A 12,526-nucleotide genomic window follows, 5' to 3' on the forward strand; every position below is an offset into this window, starting at 1 on the left:
GCGAGAGAGCGAGCGCGAGACAGAGCGAGAGAGCGAGCGCGAGACAGAGCGAGAGAGCGAGCGCGAGACAGAGCGAGAGAGCGAGCGCGAGACAGAGCGAGAGAGCGAGCGCGAGACAGAGCGAGAGAGCGAGCGCGAGACAGAGCGAGAGAGCGAGCGCGAGACAGAGCGAGAGAGCGAGCGCGAGACAGAGCGAGAGAGCGAGCGCGAGACAGAGCGAGAGAGCGAGCGCGAGAGAGCGAGAGAGCGGGCGAGAGAGCGAGCGAGAGAGCGAGCGCGAGACAGAGCGAGAGAGCGCGAGAGAGCAGCAGAGAGTGCGCGCGCGAGAGAGCAAGAGAGGGCGAGAGAGGGCGAGAGAGGGCGAGAGAGGGCGCACGCGAGAGCGAGAGAAGGAACGCAAGAGCGAGAGAGGGCGCTCGAGCGCGAGAGAGCAAGAGAGCGTGCGGGAGCGAGCATGAGAGAGCGAGAGAGCGAGTGAGGGAGCGTGAGAAAGAGCGAGCGAGAGAGCACGAAAGACAGCAAGCGAGAGAGCGCGAGAGAAAGCGAGAGAGCGCGAGAGAGAGCAAGTGAGAGAGCGCGAGAGAGCGAGAGAGACAGTGCGCACCAGAGCGAGAGCATGGGAGAGCGAGAGAGAGCATGCGAGAGGGAGGAGCGAGAGAGGGAGGAGCGAGAGAGGGAGGAGCGAGAGAGGGAGGAGCGAGAGAGGGAGGAGCGAGAGAGGGAGGAGCGAGAGACGGAGCGCGAGAGAGGGAGCGCGAGAGAGGGAGCGCGAGAGAGGGAGCGCGAGAGAGGGAGCGCGAGAGAGGGAGCGCGAGAGAGGGAGCGCGAGAGAGGGAGAGCGAGAGAGAGCTTGCGCGAGAAGGGGAGGGAGCGCACGGGAACGAGAGAGAGCGCGCGCGAGAACGAGAGAGAGCGAGAGCAAGAGAGAGTGCGCGAGAGCGTGCGAGAGCGAGCGAGAGAGCGAGAGAGCGCAAGAGCGAGAGAGAGAGCACAAGAGCGAGAGAGAGAGCGCAAGAGCGAGAGAGAAGGAGAGCGCGCGCGAGAGCGAGAGAGGCAACGCACGCGATAGCGAGAGAGACAGCGCGCATGAGAGAGAGAGCACGGGAGAGCGAGAGGGAGCGCGAGACAGGGAGCGCGAGACAGGGAGCGCGAGACAGGGAGCGCGAGACAGGGAAAGCGAGACAGGGAGAGCGAGACAGGGAGAGCGAGACAGGGAGAGCGAGACAGGGAGAGCGAGACAGGGAGAGCGAGACAGGGAGAGCGAGACAGGGAGAGCGAGAGACAGGGAGAGCGAGAGACAGGGAGAGCGAGAGAGCGCGTGTGCGAGAACGGGAGAGAGCAGGGGGGAACGAGAGAGAGCGCGCGCAAGAAACTGAGAGAGCGCGAGAGTGAGAGAGCGCGAGAGTGAGAGTGAGAGAGCGAGAGCGAGGGAGTGAGAGCAAGGGAGTGAGAGCAAGGGAGTGAGAGCGAGAGAGCAAGAGCAAGAGAGCAAGAGCAAGAGAGCAAGAGAGCGAGAGCAAGAGAGCGAGACGAGTGCGAGCGAGAGCGAGTGAGAGAGAGCGAGAGAGTGAGAGCATGTGCCTGAGAGAGAGCGTGCCCGAGAGAGCGAGAGAGAGCGCATGTGGGAGCGCGAGGGAGCACGAGAGGGAGCGCGCGAGATGGAGCGCGCGAGATGGAGCGCGCGAGAGGGAGCGCGCGGGAGGGAGCGCGCGGGAGGGAGCGCGCGGGAGGGAGCGCGCGGGAGGGAGCGCGCGGGAGGGAGCGCGCGGGAGGGAGCGCACAAGAGGGAGCGCACAAGAGGGAGCGCACAAGAGGGAGCGCACAAGAGGGAGCGCACAAGAGGGAGCGCACGGGAGAGAGAGCAAGCGAGAGAGCACGAGAGAGCGAGAGAGAGCACGAGAGAGCGAGAGAGAGCACGAGAGAGCGAGAGAGAGCACGAGAGAGCACGAGAAAGCGCGAGCGAGAGAGAGAGCGCAAGTGAGTGAGAGCGCGCGAGTGAGTGAGAGCGCGCGAGTGAGTGAGAGCGCACGAGCGAGAGAGCGCGCGAGCGAGAGAGCGCGCGAGCGAGAGAGCGCGCGAGCGAGAGAGCGCGCGAGCGAGAGAGCGCGCGAGAGAGAGAGCGCGCGAGAGAGAGAGCGCGCGAGAGAGAGAGCGCGCGAGAGAGAGAGCGCGCGAGAGAGAGAGCGCGAGAGAGAGCGCGAGAGAGAGAGCGCGAGAGAGAGAGAGCGCGAGAGAGAGAGCGCGAGAGAGAGAGCGCGAGAGAGCACGAGAGAATGCGAGAGACCGCGTGAGAGACCGCGTGAGAGAGAGCGCGAGAGAGAGCGCGAGAGAGAGCGCGAGAGAGAGCGCGAGAGAGAGCGCGAGAGAGCGCAAGAGAGTGCGAGAGTGCGAGAGAGAGCGCAAGAGTGCGAGAGAGAGCGAGCGTGAGAGAGAGCGTGAGAGAGTGCGAGAGCACGCGAGAGAGAGCGCGCATGAGAAAGAGCGAGCATGAGAAAGAGTGAGCATGAGAAAGAGCGAGGATGAGAAAGAGCGAGGATGAGAAAGAGCGAGCATGAGAGAGAGCGAGCGAGAGCGAGCGCGAGAGAGAGCACAAGAGAACGCGAGAGAGCGCACGCGAAAGAGAGCGCGAGAGAGAGAGCGCGCGAGAGAGCGCACGAGAGAGAGCGCGAGAGAGAGAGCGCGCGAGAGAGAGAGCGCGCGAGAGAGAGAGCGCGCGAGAGAGAGAGCGCGCGAGAGAGAGCGCGAGAGAGCGAGAGAGAGAGCGAGAGAGAGAGCGAGAGAGAGAGCGAGAGACAGAGCGAGAGACAGAGCGAGAGAGAGAGCGCGAGAGAGAGCGCGAGAGAGAAAGCGCGAGAGAGAGCGCGAGAGAGAGAGCGCGAGAGAGAGCGCGAGAGAGAGCGCGAGAGAGAGTGCGAGAGAAAGCACGAGAGAGAGAAAGCACGAGAGAGAGAAAGCACGAGAGAGAGAAAGCGTGAGAGATTGAGAGAGAGCGCGAGAGATCGAGCACGAGAGAGAGAGCAAGAGCGGAAGAGAGCACGAGAGAGTGAGAGAGAACGCGAGAGAGAGAGCGCGAGAGAGCGCGAGAGAGCGAGAGAGCGCGAGAGAGAGAGAGCGCGAGAGAGAGCGCGAGAGAGAGCGCGAGAGAGAGAGCGCGAGAGAGAGCGCGAGAGAGAGCGAGAGCGCGAGAGAGAGCGAGAGCGCGAGAGAGCGTGAGAGAGCGCGAAAGAGCACGAGAGAGAGAGCGCGAGAGAGAGCGCGAGCGCGAGAGAGAGCGCGAGCGCGAGAGAGAGCAAGAGCGCGAGAGAGAGCAAGAGCGCGAGAGAGAGCAAGAGCGCGAGCGCGAGAGAGAGCAAGAGAGCGAGCGCGAGAGAGAGCAAGAGAGCGAGCGCGAGAGCGAGAGAGCGCGCGAGAGCGAGCGCGAGCGCGAGAGCGAGCGCGAGAGCGAGAAAGCGAGCGCGAAAGCGAGAGAGAGCAAGAGAGCGAGCGTGAGAGAGAACGAGAGCGAGAGAGAGCGAGTGAGAGCGAGAGAGAGCGAGCGAGAGCGAGCGAGAGAGCGTGCACGAGAGAGAGCGAGAGAGCGTGCGCGAGAGAGAGCGAGAGAGCGTGCACGAGAGAGAGCGAGAGCGTGCGCGAGAGAGCGAGAGAGCGTGCACGAGAAGAGCGAGAGCATGCGCGAGAGAGCGAGAGCGTGCGCGAGAGAGCAAGAGAGCGAGAGAGAGCGAGCGTGAGAGCGAGCGTGAGAGCGAGCGCGAGAGAGCGCGAGAGAGCGCGAGAGAGCGAGAGAGAGCGAGAGAGAGCGAGAGAGAGCGAGAGAGAGCGAGAGAGAGTGAGAGTGCAAAAGCGAGCGCGAGAGAGCGGGAAAGCGAGCACGAGAGAGCTTGAGAGCGAGCACAAGAGCGAGCGAGAGAGCGAGCGCGAGAGTGAGAGAGCGAGAGAATGAGCGCGAGAGAGAGTGCCAGAGAGCGAGCGCGAGAGAGCGAGAGAGCGTGAGAGAGCGAGCGAGGGAGCGAGAGCGAGCGAGGGAGCGAGAGCGCGAGAGAGAACGAGAGAGAGCGAGAGCGTGCGCGAGAGAGCGAGAGCGTGCGCGAGAAAACAAGAGAGCGAGTGCAAGAGCGAGCGAGAGAGCAAGCGCGAGAGCGAGAGAACGAGCGCGAGAGAGAGTGAGTGCGAGAGAGCGAGCGCGAGAGAGCGAGAGAGCGTGAGAGAGAGCGAGAGAGTGCAAGAGCGAGCGAGAGAGCGACCGCGAGAGAGAGCAAGAGAGCGAGCGCGAGAGAGAGCAAGAGAGCGAGCGCGAGAGAGAGCAAGAGAGCGAGCGCGAGAGAGAGCAAGAGAGCGAGCGCGAGAGAGAGCAAGAGAGCGAGCGCGAGAGAGAGCAAGAGAGCGAGCGCGAGAGAGAGCAAGAGAGCGAGCGCGAGAGAGAGCAAGAGAGCGAGCGCGAGAGAGAGCAAGAGAGCGAGCGCGAGAGAGAGCAAGAGAGCGAGCGCGAGAGAGAGCAAGAGAGCGAGCGCGAGAGAGAACGAGAGCGAGCGCGAGCGAGAGAGCGTGCGCAAGAGAGAACGAGAGCGAGCGAGAGAGAGCGAGAGCGAGCGCGAGACAGAGCGAGAGAACGAGCGCGAGACAGAGCGAGAGAACGAGCGCGAGACAGAGCGAGAGAACGAGCGCGAGACAGAGCGAGAGAACGAGCGCGAGACAGAGCGAGAGAACGAGCGCGAGACAGAGCGAGAGAGCGAGCGCGAGACAGAGCGAGAGAGCGAGCGCGAGACAGAGCGAGAGAGCGAGCGCGAGACAGAGCGAGAGAGCGAGCGCGAGACAGAGCGAGAGAGCGAGCGCGAGACAGAGCGAGAGAGCGAGCGCGAGACAGAGCGAGAGAGCGAGCGCGGGACAGAGCGAGAGAGCGAGCGCGGGACAGAGCGAGAGAGCGAGCGCGGGACAGAGCGAGAGAGCGAGCGCGAGACAGAGCGAGAGAGCGAGCGCGAGACAGAGCGAGAGAGCGAGCGCGAGACAGAGCGAGAGAGCGAGCGCGAGACAGAGCGAGAGAGCGAGAGAGCGAGCGAGAGAGCGAGCGAGAGAGCGAGCGAGAGAGCGAGCGAGAGAGCGAGCGCGAGAGAGCGCGAGAGAGCGCGAGAGAGCGCGAGAGAGCGCGAGAGAGCGCGAGAGAGCGCGAGAGAGCAGCAGAGAGTGCGCGTGCGAGAGAGCAAGAGAGGGCGAGAGAGGGCGAGAGAGGGCGCACGCGAGAGCGAGAGAAGGAACGCAAGAGCGAGAGAGGGCGCTCGAGCGCGAGAGAGCAAGAGAGCGTGCGGGAGCGAGCATGAGAGAGCGAGAGAGCGAGTGAGGGAGCATGAGAAAGAGCGAGCGAGAGAGCACGAAAGACAGCAAGCGAGAGAGCGCGAGAGAAAGCGAGAGAGCGCGAGAGAGAGCAAGTGAGAGAGCGCGAGAGAGCGAGAGAGACAGTGCGCACCAGAGCGAGAGCATGGGAGAGCGAGAGAGAGCATGCGAGAGGGAGGAGAGAGAGAGGGAGGAGCGAGAGAGGGAGGAGCGAGAGAGGGAGGAGCGAGAGAGGGAGGAGCGAGAGAGGGAGGAGCGAGAGAGGGAGGAGCGAGAGAGGGAGGAGCGAGAGAGGGAGGAACGAGAGAGGGAGCGCGAGAGAGGGAGCGCGAGAGAGGGAGCGCGAGAGAGGGAGCGCGAGAGAGGGAGCGCGAGAGAGGGAGCGCGAGAGAGGGAGCGCGAGACGGAGCACGAGAGAGGGAGAGCGAGAGAGAGCTTGCGCGAGAAGGGGAGGGAGCGCACGGGAACGAGAGAGAGCGCGCGCGAGAACGAGAGAGAGCGAGAGCAAGAGAGAGTGCGCGAGAGCGTGCGAGAGCGAGCGAGAGAGCGAGAGAGCGCAAGAGCGAGAGAGAGAGCACAAGAGCGAGAGAGAGAGCACAAGAGCGAGAGAGAGAGCACAAGAGCGAGAGAGAGAGCGCAAGAGCGAGAGAGAGGGAGAGCGCGCGCGAGAGCGAGAGAAGCAACGCACGCGAGAGCGAGAGAAGCAACGCACGCGAGAGCGAGAGAGACAGCGCGCATGAGAGAGAGAGCACGGGAGAGCGAGAGGGAGCGCGAGACAGGGAGCGCGAGACAGGGAGCGCGAGACAGGGAGCGCGAGACAGGGAGCGCGAGACAGGGAGCGCGAGACAGGGAGAGCGAGACAGGGAGAGCGAGACAGGGAGAGCGAGACAGGGAGAGCGAGAGACAGGGAGAGCGAGAGAGCACGTGTGCGAGAACGGGAGAGAGCAGGGGGGAACGAGAGAGAGCGCGCGCAAGAAACTGAGAGAGCGCGAGAGTGAGAGAGCGCTAGAGAGTGAGAGAGCGAGAGCGAGGGAGTGAGAGCAAGGGAGTGAGAGCGAGGGAGTGAGAGCAAGGGAGTGAGAGCGAGAGAGCGAGAGCGAGAGAGCGAGAGCAAGAGAGCAAGAGAGCGAGAGAGCGAGAGCAAGAGAGCGAGACGAGTGCGAGCGAGAGCGAGTGAGAGCGAGTGAGAGAGAGCGAGAGAGTGAGAGCATGTGCCTGAGAGAGAGCGTGCCCGAGAGAGCGAGAGAGAGCGCATGTGGGAGCGCGAGGGAGCACGAGAGGGAGCGCGCGAGAGGGAGCGCGCGAGATGGAGCACGCGAGAGGGAGCGCGCGAGAGGGAGCGCGCGGGAGGGAGCGCACAAGAGGGAGCGCACAAGAGGGAGCGCACAAGAGGGAGCGCACAAGAGGGAGCGCACAAGAGGGAGCGCACAAGAGGGAGCGCACAAGAGGGAGCGCACGGGAGAGAGAGCAAGCGAGAGAGCACGAGAGAGCGAGAGAGAGCACGAGAGAGCGAGAGAGAGCACGAGAGAGTGAGAGAGAGCACGAGAGAGCACGAGAGAGCGCGAGCGAGAGAGAGAGCGCAAGTGAGTGAGAGCGCGCGAGCGAGAGAGCGCGCGAGCGAGAGAGCGCGCGAGCGAGAGAGCGCGCGAGCGAGAGAGCGCGCGAGCGAGAGAGCGCACGAGAGAGAGAGCGCACGAGAGAGAGAGCGCGCGAGAGAGAGAGCGCGCGAGAGAGAGAGCGCGCGAGAGAGAGAGCGCGCGAGAGAGAGAGCGCGCGAGAGAGAGCGCGCGAGAGAGAGCGCGCGAGAGACAGCGCGAGAGAGAGAGAGCGCGAGAGAGAGAGCGCGAGAGAGAGAGCGCGAGAGAGAGAGCGCGAGAGAGAGAGCGCGAGAGAGCACGAGAGAATGCGAGAGACCGCGTGAGAGAGAGCACGAGAGAGAGCGCGAGAGAGAGCGCGAGAGAGAGCGCGAGAGAGCGCAAGAGAGTGCGAGAGAGAGCGCAAGAGAGTGCGAGAGAGAGCGCAAGAGAGTGCGAGAGAGAGCGCAAGAGTGCGAGAGAGAGCGAGCATGAGAGAGAGCGTGAGAGAGTGCGAGAGCACGCGAGAGAGAGCGCGCATGAGAAAGAGCGAGCATGAGAAAGAGTGAGCATGAGAAAGAGCGAGGATGAGAAAGAGCGAGCATGAGAGAGAGCGAGCGAGAGCGAGCGCGAGAGAGAGCACAAGAGAACGCGAGAGAGCACGAGAGAGAGAGCGCGCGAGAGAGAGCGCGCGAGAGAGAGCGCGAGAGAGAGCGAGAGAGAGAGCGCGAGAGAGAGCGCGAGAGAGAGCGCGAGAGAGAGCGCGAGAGAGAGAGCGCGAGAGAGAGAGCGCGAGAGAGAGAGCGCGAGAGAGAGAGCGCGAGAGAGAGAGCGCGAGAGCGCGAGAGAGAGCGCGAGAGAAAGTGCGAGAGAAAGCACGAGAGAGAGAAAGCACGAGAGAGAGAAAGCGTGAGAGATTGAGAGAGAGCGCGAGAGATCGAGCACGAGAGAGAGAGAGCAAGAGCGGAAGAGAGCACGAGAGAGAGAGAGAACGCGAAAGAGAGAGCGCGAGAGAGAGCGCGAGAGAGAATGCGCGAGAGAGAGAGCGCGAGAGAGAGCGTGAGAGAGAGAGAGCGCGAGAGAGAGCGTCCGAGAGAGAGCGTCCGAGAGAGAGCGTCCGAGAGAGAGCGTCCGAGAGAGAGCATCCGAGAGAGAGCGCGAAAGAAATAGAAAGCACGAGAGAGAGAGAGAGCGCGAGAGAGAGAACGCGAGAGAGAGCGCGCGAGAGAAAGCGTGAGAGAGAGAGCACGAAAGAGAGAGCGAGAGACAGCACGAGAGAGAAAACGCGAGAGAGAGAGCACGAGAGAGCGTGAGAGAGCGCGAGAGAGAGAGCACGAGAGAGAGAGCGCGAGAGAGAGAGAGCGCGAGAGAGAGAGAGCGCGAGAGAGAGAGAGCGCGAGAGAGAGAGAGCGCGAGAGAGAGAGAGCGCAAGAGAGAGAGCGCGCGAGAGAGAGAGCGCGAGAGAGAGAGAGCGCGAGAGAGAGAGAGCGCGAGAGAGAGCGAGAGCGCGAGAGAGCGAGAGCGCGAGAGAGCGTGAGAGAGCGCGAGAGAGCGCGAGAGAGAGCAAGAGCGCGAGCGCGAGAGAGCAAGAGCGCGAGCGCGAGAGAGAGCAAGAGAGCGAGCGCGAGAGAGAGCAAGAGAGCGAGCGCGAGAGAGAGCAAGAGAGCGAGCGCAAGAGCGAGAGAGCGCGCTAGAGCGAGCGCGAGCGCGAGAGCGAGCGCGAGAGCGAGAAAGCGAGCGCGAAAGCGAGCGCGAAAGCGAGCGCGAAAGCGAGCGCGAGAGAGAGCAAGAGAGCGAGCGTGAGAGAGAACGAGAGCGAGAGAGAGCGAGTGAGAGCGTGAGAGAGCGAGAGAGAGCGAGAGAGCGTGCACGAGAGAGAGCGAGAGAGCGTGCGCGAGAGAGAGCGAGAGAGCGTGTGCGAGAGAGAGCGAGAGAGCGTGTACGAGAGAGAGCAAGAGAGCGTGCACGAGAGAGAGCGAGAGCATGCGCGAGAGAGAGCGAGAGCATGCGCGAGAGAGAGCGAGAGCGTGCGCAAGAGAGCAAGAGAGCGAGAGAGAGCTAGCGTGAGAGCGAGCGTGAGAGCGAGCACGAGAGAAAGCGAGCGCGAGACAGAGCGAGAGAGCGAGCGCGAGACAGAGCGAGAGAGCGAGCGCGAGACAGAGCGAGAGCGAGCGTGAGACAGAGCGAGAGCGAGCGTGAGACAGAGCGAGAGCGAGCGCGAGACAGAGCGAGAGAGCGAGCGCGAGACAGAGCGAGAGAGCGAGCGCGAGACAGAGCGAGAGAGCGAGCGCGAGACAGAGCGAGAGAGCGAGCGCGAGAGAGCGAGAGAGCGAGCGAGAGAGCGAGCGCGAGACAGAGCGAGAGAGCGCGAGAGAGCAGCAGAGAGTGCGCGCGCGAGAGAGCAAGAGAGGGCGAGAGAGGGCGAGAGAGGGCACACGCGAGAGCGAGAGAAGGAACGCGAGAGTGAGAGAGGGCGCTCGAGCGCGAGAGAGCAAGAGAGCGTGCGGGAGCGAGCATGAGAGAGCGAGAGAGCGAGAGAGCGAGTGAGGGAGCGTGAGAAAGAGCGAGCGAGAGAGCACGAAAGACAGCAAGCGAGAGAGCGCGAGAGAAAGCGAGAGAGCGCGAGAGAGAGCAAGTGAGAGAGCGCGAGAGAGCGAGAGAGACAGTGCGCACCAGAGCGAGAGCATGGGAGAGCGAGAGAGAGCACGCGAGAGGGAGGAGCGAGAGGGAGGAGCGAGAGGGAGGAGCGAGAGGGAGGAGCGAGAGGGAGGAGCGAGAGGGAGGAGCGAGAGGGAGGAGCGAGAGAAGGAGGAGCGAGAGAGGGAGGAGCGAGAGAGGGAGGAGCGAGAGAGGGAGGAGCGAGAGAGGGAGCGCGAGAGAGGGAGCGCGAGAGAGGGAGCGCGAGAGAGGGAGCGCGAGAGAGGGAGCGCGAGAGAGGGAGCGCGAGAGAGGGAGCGCGAGAGAGGGAGCGCGAGACGGAGCACGAGAGAGGGAGAGCAAGAGAGAGCTTGCGCGAGAAGGGGAGGGAGCGCACGGGAACGAGAGAGAGCGCGCGCGAGAACGAGAGAGAGCGAGAGCAAGAGAGAGTGCGCGAGAGCGTGCGAGAGCGAGCGAGAGAGCAAGAGAGCGCAAGAGCGAGAGAGAGAGCACAAGAGCGAGAGAGAGAGCGCAAGAGCGAGAGAGAGGGAGAGCGCGCGCGAGAGCGAGAGAGGCAACGCACGCGAGAGCGAGAGAGACAGCGCGCATGAGAGAGCACGGGAGAGCGAGAGGGAGCGCGAGACAGGGAGCACGAGACAGGGAGCGCGAGACAGGGAGCGCGAGACAGGGAGAGCGAGACAGGGAGAGCGAGAGACAGGGAGAGCGAGAGACAGGGAGAGCGAGAGACAGGGAGAGCGAGAGACAGGGAGAGCGAGAGAGCGCGTGTGCGAGAACGGGAGAGAGCAGTGGGGAACGAGAGAGAGCGCGCGCAAGAAATTGAGAGAGCGCAAGAGTGAGAGAGCGCGAGAGTGAGAGAGCGAGAGCGAGGGAGTGAGAGCAAGGGAGTGAGAGCAAGGGAGTGAGAGCGAGAGAGCGAGAGCGAGAGAGCGAGAGCAAGAGAGCGAGAGAGCGAGAGCAAGAGAGCGAGACGAGTGCGAGCGAGAGCGAGTGAGAGAGAGCGAGAGAGTGAGAGCATGTGCCTGAGAGAGAGCGTGCCCGAGAGAGCGAGAGAGAGCGCATGTGGGAGCGCGAGGGAGCGCGCGCGAGGGAGCGCGCGAGAGGGAGCGCGCGAGAGGGAGCGCGCGAGAGGGAGCGCGCGAGAGGGAGCGCGCGAGAGGGAGCGCGCGAGAGGGAGCGCGCGGGAGGGAGCGCGCGGGAGGGAGCGCACAAGAGGGAGCGCACAAGAGGGAGCGCACAAGAGGGAGCGCACGGGAGAGAGAGCAAGCGAGAGAGCACGAGAGAGCGAGAGAGAGCACGAGAGAGCGAGAGAGAGCACGAGAGAGCGAGAGAGAGCACGAGAGAGCGAGAGAGAGCACGAGAGAGCGAGAGAGAGCACGAGAGAGCGAGAGAGAGCACGAGAGAGCGAGAGAGAGCACGAGAGAGCGAGAGAGAGCACGAGAGAGCGAGAGAGAGCACGAGAGAGCGCGAGCGAGAGAGAGCGCGAGCGAGTGAGAGCGCGCGAGTGAGTGAGAGCGCGCGAGTGAGTGAGAGCGCGCGAGTGAGTGAGAGCGCGCGAGCGAGAGAGCGCGCAAGCGAGAGAGCGCGCGAGAGAGAGAGCGCGCGAGAGAGAGAGCGCGAGAGAGAGAGCGCGCGAGAGAGAGCGCGCGAGAGAGAGAGCGCAAGAGAGAGAGAGCGCGAGAGAGAGAGAGCGCGAGAGAGAGAGAGCGCGAGAGAGAGAGCGCGAGAGAGCACGAGAGAATGCGAGAGACCGCGTGAGAGAGCGCGAGAGAGAGCGCGAGAGAGAGCGCGAGAGAGCGCAAGAGAGTGCGAGAGAGAGCACAAGAGTGCGAGAGAGAGCGAGCGTGAGAGAGAGCGTGAGAGAGTGCGAGAGCACGCGAGAGAGAGCGCGCATGAGAAAGAGCGAGCATGAGAAAGAGCGAGCATGAGAAAGAGCGAGCATGAGAAAGAGTGAGCATGAGAAAGAGTGAGCATGAGAAAGAGCGAGGATGAGAAAGAGCGAGCATGAGAGAGAGCGAGCGAGAGCGAGCGCGAGAGAGAGCACAAGAGAACGCGAGAGCGCACGCGAAAGAGAGCGCGAGAGAGAGAGCGCGCGAGAGAGAGACAGAGCGCGAGAGACAGAGCGCGAGAGAGAGAGCGCGCGAGAGAGAGAGCGCGCGAGAGAGAGAGCGCGAGAGAGAGAGAGCGCGAGAGAGAGCGCGAGAGAGCGCGAGAGAGCGCGAGAGAGAGAGCGCGAGAGAGAGAGCGCGAGAGAGAGAGCGCGAGAGAGAGAGCGCGAGAGAGAAAGCGCGAGAGAGAAAGCGCGAGAGAGAAAGCGCGAGAGAGAAAGCGCGAGAGAGAGAGCGCGAGAGAGCGCGAGAGAGAGCGCGAGAGAAAGCGCGAGAGAAAGCACGAGAGAGAGAAAGCACGAGAGAGAGAAAGCGTGAGAGATTGAGAGAGAGCGCGAGAGATCGAGCACGAGAGAGAGAGCAAGAGCGGAAGAGAGCACGAGAGAGTGAGAGAGAACGCGAGAGAGAGAGCGCGAGAGAGCGCGAGAGAGAGAGAGCGCGAGAGAGAGAGAGCGCGAGAGAGAGAGCGCGAGAGAGAGAGCGCGAGAGAGAGAGCGCGAGAGAGAGAGCGCGAGAGAGAGAGCGCGAGAGAGAGAGCGCGAGAGAGAGAGCGCGAGAGAGAGAGAGCGCGAGAGAGCGCGAGAGAGAGAGCGCGAGAGAGAGCGCGAGAGAGAGCGCGAGAGAGAGCGCGCGAGAGAGTGCGCGCGAGAGAGTGCGCGAGAGAGAGCGCGAGAGAGAGCTCGAGAGAGAGCGCGCAAGCTAGAGCGCGCGGGCGAGTGAGCGCGTGCAAGAGAGCGATCATGAGAGAGCGAGAGAGCGAGCGCGAGAGATCACAAGAGAACGCGAGAGAGACCGCGTGAGAGAGAGCGCGAGACAGAGCGTGAGAGAGAGCGTGAGAGAGAGAGACCGCGAGAGAGACCGCGA

General features: G+C 63.9%; 1 protein-coding gene across 2 annotated transcripts in view; it reads right to left on the minus strand.

The window, feature by feature from the left end:
• The window catches only part of adgrl3.1 (adhesion G protein-coupled receptor L3.1), a 928,790-nt gene that overhangs the window by 826,304 nt on the left and 89,960 nt on the right, over positions 1–12,526 (minus strand). The gene's annotated exons all lie outside the window — the stretch shown is intronic.

The sequence above is a fragment of the Carcharodon carcharias genome, chromosome 4 (assembly GCF_017639515.1).
Source record: "Carcharodon carcharias isolate sCarCar2 chromosome 4, sCarCar2.pri, whole genome shotgun sequence".
Lineage (NCBI taxonomy): Eukaryota > Metazoa > Chordata > Chondrichthyes > Lamniformes > Lamnidae > Carcharodon > Carcharodon carcharias.